The following is a 17500-nucleotide window of genomic DNA, read 5'->3' as shown; positions in this document are numbered from 1 at the left end:
AAACTACATTAAACTAATTATACTTCAACTAAATAATGTACATGCTGAATATGAAATATCCTTACTGTAAGGGCTACAAAAAGAAAATGATCTGGAAAAACAAAACACTCTGAAATTAAACAGCTCTGTCCAGATATGCCTAATCATCTTACCAAATGCCTTATTTTAGTGACTTTAGATTTTTTAAAAGGCAACATTGTACATATACGCTCAATCAATTAATCAATCAATCAATCAATCAATCAATCAATCAATCAATCAATCAATCAATCAATCAGTTAGTCAGTCAGTTAACCAACCAGCCAACCAACAAACCCTTTAATCAATCAATCAATCAATCTGTCAGTCAATTAATCAACTAATCAATGAGTTATACCGACACCATCTCCCTCAAAATAAACAATTAAAAATAATAAACAAATAATTGAGAAATTAATGAATGACCAAATCAATCAATCAGTTAGTCAGTCAGTTAACCAACCAGCCAACCAACAAACCCTTTAATCAATCAATCAATCAATTAACAAACCCCTCAATCAACCAATCAACCAACCAACCAATCAACAAACCCAATCAATAAATCAACCAATCAATCAACCAACAAACCCCTCGATCAACCAATCAATCAACCAACCAACCAACCAACAAACCCATCATTCATTTACTCAATCAACCAAACAACCAACAAACCAACCAACAAACCCATCATTCATTCATTTATTCATTCACTCAATCAATCAACCAACCAACAAACCCTTCATTCATTCATTCTTTTATTCATTCATTCATTCATTCTCTCAATCAACCAACCAACCAATCAAGCCTTCATTCTTTCACTTAATCAACAAACCAACCAACCAACCAACCAACAAAACCATCATTCATTCACTCAATCAACCAAATAACAAACAAACTAGCCAACTCCAGTCTCTCGCTCCCTCTTTGTTTCTCTCTCCTTGTTTTTCTTTTTCTCTCTCTATCTTTCTCAAAACACACAACATTGTACAAACATGCTGTTATGGATTAATGTAAAACGTAAAAATGTAAAAATGCTGTCGCCTCACAGCAAGAAGGTCGCTGGGTCACTGGTTCGAACCTCGGCTCAGTTGACGTTTCTGTGTGGAGTTTGCATGTTCTCCCTGCCTTTGTGTGGGTTTCCTCCGGGTGTTCTGGTTTCCCCCACAGTCCAAAGACATGTGGTACAGGTGAATTGGGTAGGCTAAATTGTCCGTAGTGTATGTGTGTGTGGATGTTTCCCAGAGATATGTTGCGGCTGGAAGGGCATCCGCTGCGTAAAAACTAGCTGGATAAGTTGGCGGTTCATTCCGCTGTGGCGACCCAGGATTAATAAAGGGACTAAGCCAACAAGAAAATGAATGAATGAATGAATGAACACTTCATGGCACCTATGGCACAAACTTTGTACTTTCACTCTCTCTCTCTACGTTCACCCTCTCTACCTTTCACTCTCTCTCTTTTTCTCTTCCTTCCCATCTAATTTGCAACACTAGGCTTGCTGGGTTCACTCTTGCCGCCTTGTGCACATTAGAGTAAAAGTCTGTCCATTTTTCTTAAGTAAGCACATTAATCCCTGCGCTGAGCATTAACCTTGAGTCCTCTTCGACCTGGGCAAACACATTAATGTCTCCGGTGTTGGGCAGTTTGTTGACCCAAGCCCTAATTGTCTACAGTCTTCCATCGAGCGAATAGGCCAGGCACATCCGTCATTCTCAGCATTCAACTCTTATTGACAGATCTGAATAAATGGCCGGCTAATGTGCGGACTCTCATTGTTTACCCACGCGCCTCCGACAGCAGTCGCCATCATCACAGACTCTGACGCTCCAATAATTTGCCCTCTACGGCAGATTTATGGAAATGACGCCGTTACCTAGAGAGTCTAATTGAGTGTCTGCTGGGCTCGAGTCTTCCGATGTCAGTCAGCGTAAAAGAAAAACCGTGCCACATTCGCCTGCAAAGGGAGGTCTTGTCAATCCCAGAGGTGGCGATATCGGTTTACCTACTCATTACAGATACTGACCTGTTATTTACCCTTAGACACAAAGGCAATTTTAATATGCTGTAGGTCTCCGGGATCAAAGGATAGACTTTCAACATGCTGCACACGCTCGATGGAACATCAAATCTTTATCCAGGAAGGAAAAATATACAAGAGTAAGTTCTCTGTGGGGTGTCGGAGACCCTTCGCTTTGGTTGCGTCTCGAGGGCATAGCTGTCTTTTCGTCTTTAATCAAATCTATTGTACACCCCTGGTTGCAGGTCCAAAAGTCAGCTTTTTTCAACAGGCAGATGGCACAGGGAAGGTTCAGGGTGATCCAGAGGCACAGACGACGGTGTCTTTCTGTGGGACTGGGGGCTGGCGGGAGGTCCCGCTTCACCCGCTGGCTGTGTAATGTCCAAACAGCAGGAAGACTGATACTCGGCTTCACTTCAGCAGCTGTTCTGCCGCAACACAATTAAAGCCCATTGTGTGTGCCAGGCCACCGGCTGTAATTACATTTGCTTGCTGGCCGCAGCAGAAGACGCTCTTTGTACTGTCAAGTCAATGCGGTGCGTGCTTTTTAAGGAAAGAGGAGATGTTTATCTAGTGTACGCCAGTTCCTCAGGTTTTGAAGTGATGCTGCACTATTAGGTAAATTGAAATCTTGATGTGGCTCTTCTTTCTTACAACACTCCAATCTGCAGAACATAATTCAGTGTAATATTAGTATGAGAAGCCAATGTTTCATACAGATGAGCTGTACTATTAGTGGATCAGATGCTGTCATAACTACAATGGATCTGAAATGTGTCTATAAATCCATATCTCTTTACAAAACAGTTTTTCACTCACTTTTGTTGTTTTTTTCTGTCCTTCGTTTGCACATATATCTGAAATCTTGATGGGGCACTGCTTTTCTTGGAAGGGCTTTTAGAATTCAGTATACAATCTATATGAGAAGCCATTATTATTGTTTTATATTTAATATAAACTGTACTTTAATTGCTTTTCACTTCAGGTATGTAAATGCACCGAGAACTGTTTTTTAATCACTTTTGTGCTCACACAATTATTTAAACTAAAAACTTATATTGTAACGTAATGTGTATTTATATAGAGTAATTATTATAGCGTATTATAGCATCATTAAAAGGGGAGGGAGGTCCTCTCCACCACCAGTGTGCAGCATCTACTTGGATGATGCGACGGCAGCCACAGGACAGCAGTGCTCACCACACACCAGCTATAGGTGGAGTGGGGAGTCAGTGGTAGAGCCAGTTCAGTGGATGGGGATGAATGGGAGGCAATGATGGGTAAGGCCTGATGGAGAGAATTTGGACAGGGGTTACACCTCTACTCCATACGTGAAGTGCTATGGGATTTTTAAATGACCACAGAAAGTCAGAATGTCATTTAACGTCTCATCAAAGATGAAATCTTTATTTTTGAAACACTCTGAAGAGCATAATTCTTTGTAATTCAGTTAATTTTATATAAGTTTTATAAGAATGAGCTGTAATTTTATTGGACCAGACGTTGAAAAAACATAAATGGATCATGATTCGCTTTTCAATCCAAATGTGAATTCAGAGAAAGGTTTTTCACACATAACATTTCGAATTCTGTTTAGGCCTGAGAAACCAAAGTTTGTCCCGGCAGACAATAAATTGTGTGTGTGTCCATGTGTACACCTTGTATTACATTACTTACATTTTGGGGACATAATGTGAGGGTTAGGCTTAGGGGTGGAGTTGGGGTAAGGGTAGTGGAATAGAGCATGACACCTGTACAGTATAAAACTTTTTAACTCTATGTGAAGTGCCCTTTACGTTAGCTGTGAAATGGACTGTTTGTTGTTGTTGTTTTGTTGTGGTTTTTAATCTTTCAGCTGCCTGCTCTACCAAATAGCTGACAATATTTTGACTGCTTTACTGTAAATAATGACTGTTAAAGTCATCTAAAGAATGATGTTTTAAATAATGGTTTACACTACACAATATTGTTGGTTTGCAAAAAAAAATTAAACAAACATAATCATGTTGCACAACAACACTTGATTTTGGTTTTATTAAAAAAAAATGTTAAGTTAAAATCTGAAATATTTTATGGCATACTTCCAAAAATAAAATTTTTTTATTATGCAAAAATGTTTTATTTTGATTATGTTTGTAAATAAATTGGTTTACATTTCATATATTCCGATTTTTCATAGTTTATGTATTAATTCCGGTAACAACCATTTGGTAAAGAGTTTTTTGAATTTTTGAATGTGTTAAAAAAAATGCATTGAGTGTGTTAACTACTGACATAAATATATGTTGAACCATTGTTTGTCTGTTTATTTATTTATTTGTTTATTTATTTATTTATTTAGTTTCAAGTCAAGTTGGCGTTATTGTCATTTCAACAATATACAGTGCAGTACACAGTGAAAGGAAACAATGTTCCTCCAGGACCAAGGTGCTTTATCAAACAACATAAAGTGACAACATAACACAGGACTACACACTACTATACAAATGTAGAAGAATGTTATAAAACAAGGTAAGATTTTTTGATTCCAATCAAATCATAAACATAAATTGCAAATAAAACCAACATTGAAGACTAGAACTAGAAAACTGCAACTTGAAAAATCTAAATTAGCTTTTAAGTCCAGACACATTATAAAAGCAAAAAAGATTCCTTTTTTTCATTCACCTTTGCATTAATTATAGAGGCCAATTTAATTCTCTCACCATATTATGCAACTGTACTGCATATAGATTAACAAGAGAGAAAGGGCAGTGTGGCCACAGCCTGACTGTGTGAAAACAAGCCTGTCTGAGGTGACAGCAGATCAATAGAAGATTGAGGAAAATGGGAGAGTTTGGGTTTCAGGACTCCTGCAGCAGAAAGTCGTCACCTTATTCAGGGAGTCGTAAGGCCAGCCCCAATGCAGACTCCAATTTGGGGGCCACAATGAACTGTCGTTAGTGTGATCAGAACAGGCAGAGAGGTGGGATTGTTTGGTTGGCTAGCACATCACTAGCAGAGATTCAAGCAGGGCCTTCTGGGAAATCACTTTGCCAGCAAGAGTCTTCATGTTCATTTTGTAACCGCAAGAAGAGCAGTGCGCAAATGGAGCCAGAGAGCTCACTAACATGAATCACCTTCTGGGAAGAATAAAGATTTGTTTGTTGGTTCTGCTATGGTTAGCATCCATGTTACTGTTGTAGGCAGTAAAGGTACACTGTAATAATTAAATCCGTAAAATTTACGGTAAAAAAACGGCAGCTGTGGTTGCCAGTACTTTACCATTAAAAACACGGTACAAGCCGTTAAAGTAATTTCTCATTTTTACGGTAAACTACCGTATTTTATTAATTTATAGAGGTAATATGTCTGCATTTTGAATGACCAACATCTACACATCTTTTGTTACACAGTTAGACACGTTAGCACACCCACATGCAGGTGGTGATGAGAAAGTTACATAATGAGCCAATGCTCATCACAATTAACTTTTCCCCACAAGCAGAAAAGAGTATTGGCATATAGAAGGTGCTCAGTGTCATTCACACAGCTACTAAACACCAGTATGGTAACACGCATAAAATTAAAGTCATGAAATAAACATTTTTTATCAACATTAGATGTAACATAAATCTCTGATGTACATAATTGATGGGGAAACAACTAAAAAGATCCATATTAATGTCAATAAAATGCATAAAAAGTGATGTGCCATGCAGGGAATTCTGGGAAAGTAAATTTACGGTTATTCGCCGTATATATTAAGGAAACATACCATTAACCAGTTCACGTATTTGTACTGTAGCATTTTTACAGTTTTTTTACCGTTGAAATCATGGCCATTTTTTACAGTGTAGGCATTTAAACAAACACATAAATGTAAGCAGACTTGAGTGGGTAATGTTTGTGTGTGTATGTGTGTGCTGTGCTTTGGTTTGTTTTTGTTTTGTTTATGAATTGTTAGCCTTTTATGTTTTATTTTTGTTTGCTTTCATTATTTTTATTTCTTCACTGTGGTTTTGTTTTAACTTGTTTTGTTTGTGCTTTTTATACATATATATATATATATATATATATATATATATATATATATATATTCTACCTGTCCGTTTGTTATTCGCCAAGATTTATTAACCAAGATTTGACGCAGCATCTACATATCGTACTTATCTGGCCATTTAAATTGCTTCTATTATTCTCATCTGGCTGTCATTTTTTGAATAAAAGTGTCTTCTAAATGAATAAATGCAAATAAAAGGCTAATTGAAGTGAATCACTTTCTTTAATACATTTTTGTGTGTTCTTCCCACTGAAAAAACAGCACACAGTTCCCTACTAATTACATTTTTATTACATTATTATTTGTATATACAGTTGGAATTATTAGCCCCCTGTATATTTTTCCCCAATTTATATTTAATGGAAATATTTTTTTTTCCAAGACACCACTAAACATTATGATTTTAATAACTAACCTTCAAATACTTCATTTATTTTATCTTTGCAATGATTGCTGTACATAATATTTTACAAGATATTTCTTAAGATAGTAGCATTCAGATTAAAGTGACATTTAGAGGCTTAAATAAGTTAACAACAGAGAAAACAGAGTTGAGTATCCACATGAAGATTTATTAAGAGAATGGGCAGGCAATGGTCAACAGGAAAAAACAATATCATGAGCGTACTCCAAAAGTGTAGTCGTGGTCACAGGTAGAAGTCGGTGCAGGTGGCAAACTGGATAAACAATGAACAAAACAAGGGTCAGGTGCACTCTAAAAAACACAGGGTTAAAAACCTACCGAATTGTGTTGTTTTTAACCCTACTGCTGGGTAAATATAGGACAGAACACATCAGGGGTTACATTCACCCAAGTAATTGGGTTATTATTGTTAACCCTATAAATTGGGGTTTTCTATCCAATAATTGGTTATTTTTACTTAAATAATAGGTTAATTTAATCCAAAAATGCCTGCCAAAGATGACCCACCAATTGTATTGTTTTGATTCGGCATCACTGAAGTACGGTGGGGGGTGTGTAGCTTTGATTACAGGTGTACAAAAGGTAGTAAGAAATTATTTATTTGAGAAAGGTCTGACTAAAGGCTGCTATAGGCATAAATCTCATTATTCATCTGAAAACGCAAGGAATCTGTGTTTATGTTACACTATTTTCATTGCATTTAAACTAATTAGTACACAATATGTGGTATCCCAGTCAGCCCCTGCTGTGAGTTGATTTGACGCAAAGAGCTTGGTTGAAACTACCCAAGACTCTGAAAATAAGCCCTAAAAATTACTCAAATGCCTCAACCAAAGATTTGGGTAGAAAAAAATAACCCCATATTTTTAAGAGTGTAGGGATGGATGACGTGAAACAGTCAAACAGTTTCGACACAGTGTCGAGATCTACGAAGCGCAAGTGTGTCGAAACACTGCACCGAAGCATGATCTGAAACACCCAGGTCACGTGACTAAGGTGATTCGAAACACACAGGTCAGGTGAGTAAATTGTTTTAAAATACCAGGTCACGTGACTAAATCAATACAAAGCATCTGTCATTTCAGAAGCAATTCAAGACCTAGCCAATCTGCATTTGACTAAGGGTTAGAAAAAATATCTATATCTCATGTAGCCTAGTGGACTGTGTGTGCGCACAAAGTTTCTGTGATGCAAATGACCCAGGTTCAAATCCCGATTTGTACAAATACTCTGAAACTATGACTTGATGTACTTTAATAATGCTTCTGTTTTATGACCAAAACAAGACACAGTTTTTCATAATGTGTTTATTCAGATGTCAGACCAAAATAAAAACAAAACATGTTACAAGAACAGTGTGTGTGTGTGTGTATATATATATATATATATATATATATATATATATATATATATATATATATATATATATATATATATATATATATATACACACACACACACACATATACAGGAAGCATGACAAGACTAAACTAGGAAAAGCTTCGTAAAGTTACAGGTAAACAAGCCAAGAAGTGTATGTGTGTGCTGAGTTTATAGTGCTGGTGAGAATGAGTTTCAGCTTTGTGTGTCAGTGAGTGACCGGATCATTGTCTGCTGTAGTGGGTCTAGATTAATGCAAGGCGTTATGGTAGTTATAATTCATTTTGTGGCAGATGTGTAGTTCTCCAGCAATCTACATAGGCTAGATCGCTGGTGATCGTGACATTAACGATGGTTTGTGCTGTAGACAATTGATATAAAAGTATTGCTAATAATATTGACCTAATATAATACTGGTTAATAAAGGTTTTATTTATTTATTTATTTATTTATTTTTATAAAAACTGCTTTTATTCTATCCAAAATAACACAAAAAGACTTTCTCCAGAAAAAAAAAAAAATATGATAGTAAATGCTATGAAAAAAAATCCTTGCTCTGTTAAACATCATTTGAAAAAAAAAAAAAAAAAGAAATATATATATATATATATATATATATATATATATATATATATATATATATATATATATCAAAGGAGGGTTAATAATTTTTGACGTCAGCTGTACAGTATATATGATGTTTAAGCTAGGTATGTATTTGTAAGCCACTGCATGTGTACTTGTTAATACCAACCCAATTGTGACTTAACAGAGCATGAAAACCACAATTCAACCAGAAATGCAGATCTCTTATATAACAAAAGCCTCAAGGAAGAGGAAAGTCTCCTTTTAAAGGCATTTCATCAGTTTGTCAGAGTTAGCGGCGCAGCCATTCATAACACATGACAGGCCTTTACCCCGATGATACAATTATGATTATGATGTCATAAGACTGCGGCGTATGACACAGTGTCTCGCTTTCTTCGTGTGCTTTATTTGTTTAATAGAGTTTGTGCCACTACAAACAGCCATGAGTGGAGAAAAACAAAAGCCTAGTGAAAGGCAAACAATCACAGGCTCATTTATTGTTCCACTCATTTTACACAAACGCACACACACATACACACAGAGTTTTAACAGAACTTCTGCCGAGCTCAAATATCATTTTATGATGGATGTGTTTTCCCAGTAGGGGCTTGTTGAATACATAATTCAAACACACACACAGAAATCTGTTATATACTCACTTTCACTTCCATTAAACTTTCATCCTTTTTCAAAGCACGAATCAAGATATTTGTAATTTTCTCTTAGCATTTTTTTGTGTGTCCATGAACTGGCAATTGACATTTTCAAAAGAAAAAAAAAGACACCAAATTATCTTTCATTTTTTTTTAAAACCACAAAGAATCACCAAAAAGAATCCAAATTATTTGAGTGGTTAATTCCAAGAATAGAAAGCAGATGGTTAAGAAAGGTAAATATGATAAATCAACATTACGTTTCCTTATAAACATTGATAAATGCATATTCAAAAAAACAGAAACAGAAGCTTCAGTGTCTCTATTTAAAGAGCATTCATTGTTGGCAAACTATCAGTTTGAAGTTAAATTGTTTTTTTATGTGGCATTCCGTTGTTACGAGATATAAATTATACTAAAATTGTTTTCCTTTTAGTCTTGGAGCTGTACTCATTACAGTGCTATCAAAGCAGAACTGGACTGATATTACTCAAATTGTTCTGTTTATGGTCTCTCTTCTGTAGTTTTAGGTGAAGATAAATATGTGTGACTGATGGCAGGTTGGTTGATAGGTTGATTGGTTGGTTGGTTGGTTGGTTGGTTGGTTGGTTGGTTGGTAGATGGATGGATGGATGGATGGATGGATGGATGAATGGAAGGATGGGTGGATAGGTTGAAATTGATAAGTAGTCAAATGATGCACACATATTTAAACTCACCCCGAATTTAAACCTGCTGACATTAGTGAACCTTATTTTTAATATAGGATTGTGATTGGCCATTTTAATTGCATCAAACATATTTAAAAAGTAATTATGCAGCATGCCTTTGTTGTATGAGATATACCACAATGTATGAGATAAATTATACATATGTTGCTTTGCTTCTAGCCTTGGAGCTGTACTCCTAATTGACTGACTGACCGACTGACTGACTGACCGACTGACTGACTGACCGATTGACTAACTGACTGACTGACTGACTGACTGACTGGTTCATTGTTTGGCTGGTTAGTTGGTTGGTTGGTTAGTTGGTTGGTTGGATGGATGGATGGATGAATGGGTTGAATTTGAAAGTGAATTTAGTAGTCAAATGTTGCACACACATGTAAACTATGATAGTGATTGGCCATTTTATTTGTATCAAACTGCATACTAAATTTTGAATTAAATTCAAATCTAGCTCAGACGTTTGGGCCTTTTGCAAATTAATCTAAATGTATTGCTAGTTTTAGAGTAAACATTTTTGTTTATCTGTGTTATATTGGTATTTGTTGACATGGTACATGATCAATAACCCCAATATTTTTTCTTTGTTTTTTTCTAGGTGAGTACAGACTGAATGAAGCATTGAGAAGCATCACATGGTACTTTTTTAGTGAGTCTTGGGTATTTTTTTTCACACTTCCTTCATGTGTTCTTACTATGTTTCTTCCACTCTTCATCCTATCTTTCCTTCCATCTTTTTAGCTAGCATGTATTTGTTTCTTTTAATCTGTCATTCTCTCCTTTCAGCTTCCCCTATATATTTTCTTCAAGCCTGCCTGCCTATGTCAAATTCCTCCTTCCTTCCCTTCTTCCTTGCTTCATTTCACCCATCTCACTTGCATTCTTCCTTCCAGCATTCCCTTCTTACTTACGACCCTTTTTTTCTACATCCCCCCTTCCTTCTACCCAGAAGGGAAATGTGGAGGAAAGGAAGGAGAGAAAGAATGAAGCAAAGGAAGAAAACAGAATGAAATGAAGTATTTTCATCTGTCTTTTTTTCCTACCTGCTTTCTGTCTTCCTTACTTCATGCCTTCCATCATTTTGTTATTTCATTCCTTCTTTCTGTCCTTCCAATTTAAGAAAAAGTGATATCCGCTGCATTTTTCTTGTATTGCTCTGCTTAAATGTGTGTTATTTAATGTGAATATATGTAAAGCCATGTTGCTCTGCCTGCACGGAGCTGGAGACTTTTGTGGCCTTAGACTGTGTGTGATTGTGTGTATTTCATGAGTTGACAAAGGGCTTAGTGGTTGTAACCATACTCACAGTGTATTGTGTGTTAGTGTGTACATGACTGTTTATGTGTGTGGCAAAGCTAGCTAAGAGGTCTTTCCTGTGAAACTCTGGCCATAATGAATCTTTGACTCAGATAAATCTTATCAGTCCACTGTCTTATTGCACTGACCTTTCTCCTGACCCTTTCCCTGTGTCTCTATTAAAAAAATACCCCCAATGTCTCTTCCTCCGAGACTTCCTCCAACCATTGTGTTAACCGAAATGCTCAGACTGAGAAACATTGGCAGGTATTTTGTTTTCACATATTGTATAGAGAGATGCTTACTGTGATATCCTGTGAAATCACACTTATAAACCCAGACGAGGCTTGTTTTCAGAGTCTGCGATGTTTGTGAATAGAGTTATTAATATGCCACGATTAGAATAAAGCGGTCTGCCAAATGGCTGGATGAAACGCCTTGTGTCTTTGAAAGTTGCTCCTCAGGAAGTAGGAAAAAAAGAAAGGAAGTAGGAAAGTAGAAAGAGGTTGGTGTGAAATGACTGTTAATGAAGTTCAACAGTACATTGAAGAGTTCATTCCAGAGAGTGAAGAAAAGAAAAAAGTTCTCACTTAGAAGTCACTTTCTAACTTAACTACCACAAGTGAATTATGTGACCCTGGACAGAAAAAAAAGAGCTTTATACGTAATCTGATAACTGAATAAGAAATATTTCCATTGGTTTATGTTTTTTTAGGATTCAATACTATTTGGAGGTAAGATTTAACAATTTAACAACAATTTTAAGAAGTTTGAAGCAATTTATTTTACTTATCAAAAAAATAAGTTTGGATATATTTCAGGAAGAAAATGTTCTACTACTACTACTATTACGACTACTACCACTACTTCTACGAATAATAATAATGATATTTATTTACATTTATCAAGCACTTTGCTGGACACTCAAAGCGCATTACACTTTTTTTGGGGGGGGGGATCTTCTCAACCATCTTCAGTGTGCAGCATCCACCTGGATGATGCAACAGCAGCCATATTGCGTCAGACTGCACACCACACACCAGCTGATTGTTGGAGAGGAGACAGATGCTGCATCCCAATTCACATACTATCCTTTCTAAAGAGTTTTTAAAAATAGAATTAGTATGTCTCAAATCGTAGTATGTTGAAAAGAGTATGCCAAAAAGTTTTTCCGATAAAAATTAAGAACCGTCCAAACTCTAACCGCTGATATTGCCCACTGTACATTGCACATTGAACGTAAATGTGATTAGAATTACAAACGCGTGTGAAAAGTATAAATAAACTAAACATGATGGTCACACGAGATCAACCTTCAAGTAGAGAGGCTTCAGTGTTTGTATGACTGGTAATTAATATCTAGCCCACTGGAAAATATTTGAATCATGCTAAGCAATTTAACAATCTATAAATGAGTATGTCCCTGATTTTGCATACTCTTCTGTTGCGCACTCGAAAGACTATATTTTTCCTTCATAAATATATAAGCATAGTATAAGTATGCAAATTGGGAAGCAGCATTAGGGATGAAGGCATTTGTGATATGGGGATGGTTAGGCAGCCATGGTGGACGGAGAACTTAGAGTGGTCAAATTTGACTAAGATGCCAAGGTTAAAGCTCTACTCTTTTTCGAAGTACATCTTTGGATTTTTAACAACCACAGTTTAACACTCATCTAACTTAAGCAGTATAGAGTTCACATCAATATGCTGGGGCATTAGGACCCACACAGACCGCAGGAGCGCCCCTGCTGGACTTACTAGTAACACTTCTGGCAGCAACCTAACTTTCCCATGTGGTCTCCCATTCAGGGGCTGACTAGGCGCAGCTCTGCTTAGCTGTAGTGGGTGACCATGTGAAAGTTGCAGATACAGTAACTGCTGGGCTACTAAATGTCTTAATGGAAGATGGTGTTTACTTAATTTACTAATTATTTCTTCAAATCTGTTTGTGCAATTTTAACTAAGATGTTTAGGGGTCCAGGATCAAATATTTGGGAAAGTCTAGCTATCATCTTTTAATTTTGCATTGCAAACATATACATACTAGGCATGCATGAAACGATAACGTTTTTCGAGGTCTACAGCTGTTTGGAAAAGACAAGGTTTTAAAACCATCAAAATTTTCTGCTATATACTGTTCCGTTTTCTTTTAAATACTATATTTTTTTTAAGACAACAGTATCTCCAGCAAAAAAAAAAAAAAAAAAAAAAAAAAAATATATATATATATATATATATATATATATATATATATATATATATATATATATATATATATATATATAACGATGCTGTTTTAAATTGTAAAGAAATCTGTGTTTTTGAAACTAATGAAGACTGCAGAAGCCAATGATTAATTTCAGTTATTTAGCCTGTCATGTTTACTGCTCCACAATATTATAAATGTTTCTCAAAATAAAATATATTCTGTTCAAAGTGAAACAAAGTTTTTGTTTTTACCCATACATTCAAAAATAATTTATTTTATATCAGCACTCACGATACTGTAAAACAGTGATGTTTTATCCAAGGTTATCATATCGTCAGAATCCTATACTGGCCCATGCCCAATACATAAATAAAAATACATTTATACATATGAATATATAGTATACATGGAATCTGGACTACTACATGTATTGGCATTGTCCATGTAACCTGCAGCATCAGTTGCAGAACTTGACTACTACTCACAGAATCACTCCTGTGCCTAATGTGATAGTAAAGTATTTATCAGGTGCACATATAAGAATCTCTCCAGAAGTAGGATACATAATACATTTCTCATTTCATATTTTCACTTTCTTTTCTTACTTTACCTACTGCAAGGAAGCAGGCCTATTCAGACACAGAGATTGTAGTTTCAATTCCCTTAAGGCATAATTTGCACTATCATTGTGTCAACATAATGCATAACGCCAAGTATCCCCTGGAGGACCTTTTCTAGTAAATGAGCATCGCAGGTCGTTTTCGATTAATAACAGCAATGTTGACTTGTAGCTTGAGTAACACAATGCATCTTTTAAAATAACTTTTAGGCAAGGTGACCAACACACCTAGTGTAAAAGTGACATTCATAAAGGAGTGTTTTTACATCAGTGTTGTAAAAGGATCATTTAGTTTGGCATAACAGAGTTTTACATAACAGTTCCTATTATGAATAATTGATTCATAGTGTGGTATATATCACTGTTAGACCTTGACACAATTTTTCAGTTATCTATTGCTAAAACTGCCTGTAAAATTCCACATGCATTCTTAAAAGTTAACTACTGTAATATGCACTGCATTGTTGGCCATTTTAAAATATTCACAGTAATTTTAATATTATGGATATCCGGTATTCTACTGTAACCAAAGTAATCAAATAGTTCTACTGTAGATAAAGACAAGAAGGAGACAGTTGATGAAGAACTATTAATTAACATATTGTATCACACAATGTATTTAAAATAAATTGATAAATAAAAATTACTTAAATTAAAATGTATATGATAACAATGAATATTAAAAATACTGCTGCACATGATCTTGTCACTTATTTGGAATTTATTAAATTCAATAGAAAATACTAATAAAAAAAGGGTTTTGCACTGCAACTATGAAATGTAAATAAATTTATAAATAAATAAAAATTGTCATTTGGTAAAATTCAAATAAGGTAAAGGCCATTTAACTATAAAAATAAGTTGTGGTATGGCTATTTTACGGTAAAATTAAATTGTGGCAGGGCCCTGCTACTGTAAAACACATTGACTGGTACGTTTCTGTAAAGGGGCATTTGCGGTAACCCGCTGGCAACAGTGCTGCCAGTAAGGTACTGCAAAAAAAGGCAATAATATGTCTAACAGTGGAGTGGTTTAAAGAACCTTGGACATGCTTTCATGGATGACAACAACCCTCTTAAAAATTGTACCCTTAAAAAAAAATGTTTATATTGTAAACTGTTCTATAAATAATCTCTAACATCCATGAAGCTTTTCCAGTACACAAAAAGCTTTCTTTAGATGTTCTTAACTAGAAGTAGAACAAAAGTAAGGGATTTTCACTGAAATATTCTATAGGGAAACAAAAGTTTTTCCTCCATGAAATAAACTGTGAAACCCTCATTCTGGAAGCTTTATTTTAAGAGTGAAAGAAGCTTTAGTTTTGAAGAGGAAAGCCAGCATTTCCATCAGAGGTTTGGAGATTGAAGCCTGAACTTTTCAATGTTCATATTCTAAAACAGCCTAAAAGTTGGTATGCTTGGGGTTTTGGAACTCATGTCTTTTCCATGAATGCTCCCCAACCACACAGACCTAATTTGGGGTGGGGGTCCGGCGATGACAAGGCAGCCTGAACGCCTGTTTCTCTCTCTTCTCCTCCCATAACCACAGTCTAAATGCAGGCCGACTGTGTGCTCCAGTGTAACTCACATTGCCCAGATCCGAAGCCCCTTTCAGGGATTTATTGTGGGCTCTAGGGCTGTTTGAAAACCCGCAACCATAAGCTTTCGTTGCTCTGGAACTGATCAGCCGTGCCTGTGGACTGCTTGAATCACAGATGAAAAGAACAACTTGATCCTCATCCCTGTGTTTGCTGCTGAATTTTTTAGGGAGCTTGAGGTTGACTTCCACCAGAGGTACAGTACTGGAGGTCCAAAAGGGGTGTTTGTACGCTCGCGTCCACCCTTGTGGCTTCATTAGAGAACAGAACTGTTTCCAGAGAGTGATGGATGAGTGGACAGAGGTGCAACAAGGCATACAGTAGTCAAAGACCCTTACACATAGACAATACATACTGTCAGAAGACTCAAACTTGTGTCTCCCCCTCCCCAACTATACAGTTTCAGCCCAACTTCCAGTTGGTTGTGACATTTTTGTTGGATTGCATTCACGGAGGTGGAAAACATGTGTTTGTGTTTGTACAGGCATTTAGTGTGCCGTTTGTGGGTGGAGGGTCAACAGTCATACTCTGACAGAGCAATCGTTGCGGTTTGTTATGCTTTTATGCTTTAAAATTGGTCTAGATTTAATAATGCGGTGCTGCATCGGTTTTGTCGAGGGTGTATTTAAAGCTCAAGATATCACATGAAATTAGCTAAGCTCTAATGTATTCAGCATTCATTCAGCTATCCATCCATTTTAAGTTCAAATGAGTTGTGTATTAGATTATAGCACACATGCTGAAGACTTGGTCTTGAGAATTGGTGTTCACACAGAAAACACTGAAATGAGTACTTGTTAAAAAGCATACTGTTTATAGGGTGCTGTCAGTATAGCGTTTGTTTTTGTATAAAATAGTCTTTCTGCATGCAAGTCTGCATTTATTTGGTCAAGTTAGGGTGCATGTAAGATGATTTCTTAAAGGTTGGAAATTGCAAGCTAGCTAAGCAAAATATCATGTCCATAATCACAGTTCGAAACCACATCTCCTGCTTATTTTCCTGGATATTTAGGCCCAATCCCAATTCAAGTTTTGTACCCTTTCCCCTTGGCCCTTACAACCGAGGGTTAGGGGGAAGGGGTTCAAAATTTACCCCTAAGAATTGGGACAGCACTACAGCACATGTACAAAAATTACACAACATTAACAATATAGCAGACACTGTAAAAAGCCCATTGCCAGCCACTAAACATTACTGACAGGGTATATAAGTGTCATCCAGTGTCAGGATGTTGTGGGACTGCTATACAGGTGTTAGTATAAAGATAGCGAAATGTATCGGTTTTTATTTTAGCATTTTTTTTAACATGATGGCAAAACATGAACGTGGTTATGATTATATTAAAATGTGTTTGTTGTAAATATTCATAATAATCACAAAAAATTATAAATAATTAATAATTAATAGTAATAATTAAATACTCATTTGTGGATCTCTTTACCTCCGCGTTCAGTGGCTGGTGTATTCTGGGAAATTTTCTTACTCATTGGTTTTGAGTGTGGTCCTGGAAAATCTTCATTCAAAGGGCTTTTCACCCCTTTCCCTCAGCCCTACACCTTCAAGCTTATAATAACTATTCAAAGCCCCGCCTCCAGCTTTTTTTCATGGATATTTACTGTTTAAAGCCACACCTCCTGCTTATTTTTTCTCGGTATTGATTGTTCAAAGCCACACCTTCTCATTATTTTTCTATATTTCTCTATATTCACTTTTCAAAGCCATGCCTCCTGCTTATTTTACTGCATATTCACTGTGCAAAGCCACGCCTCCTGCTTATTCACTGTTCAAAGCCACACCTCCTGCTTAATTTCCTGTATAGTCACTGTTAAAAGCCACGCCTTCTGATTATTTTTCTTATATTTACTTTTTAAAGCCATGCCTTCTGCTTATTTTCCTGTATAGTCACTGTTAAAAGCCACTCCTCC

At 36.1% G+C, this 17500-nt stretch overlaps 1 protein-coding gene across 17 annotated transcripts in view; it reads left to right on the top strand.

Annotated features, from left to right (window-relative positions):
- The window catches only part of cadm2a (cell adhesion molecule 2a), a 755249-nt gene that overhangs the window by 119793 nt on the left and 617956 nt on the right, over positions 1–17500 (top strand). For 2 of the 17 annotated variants that reach the window (XM_087269781.1, XM_087269782.1), the window contains exon 3: positions 10449–10499. The gene's annotated coding sequence lies outside the window, so the exon portion shown is untranslated. 17 annotated transcript variants of the gene reach the window in all.

Source organism: Danio rerio, chromosome 10 (genome assembly GCF_052040795.2).
Source record: "Danio rerio strain M-AB ecotype USA chromosome 10, GRCz13ab, whole genome shotgun sequence".
Lineage (NCBI taxonomy): Eukaryota > Metazoa > Chordata > Actinopteri > Cypriniformes > Danionidae > Danio > Danio rerio.
The sequence above is the reverse complement of the archived record's forward strand: the minus strand, read 5'-3'. Positions and strand labels throughout refer to the sequence as shown.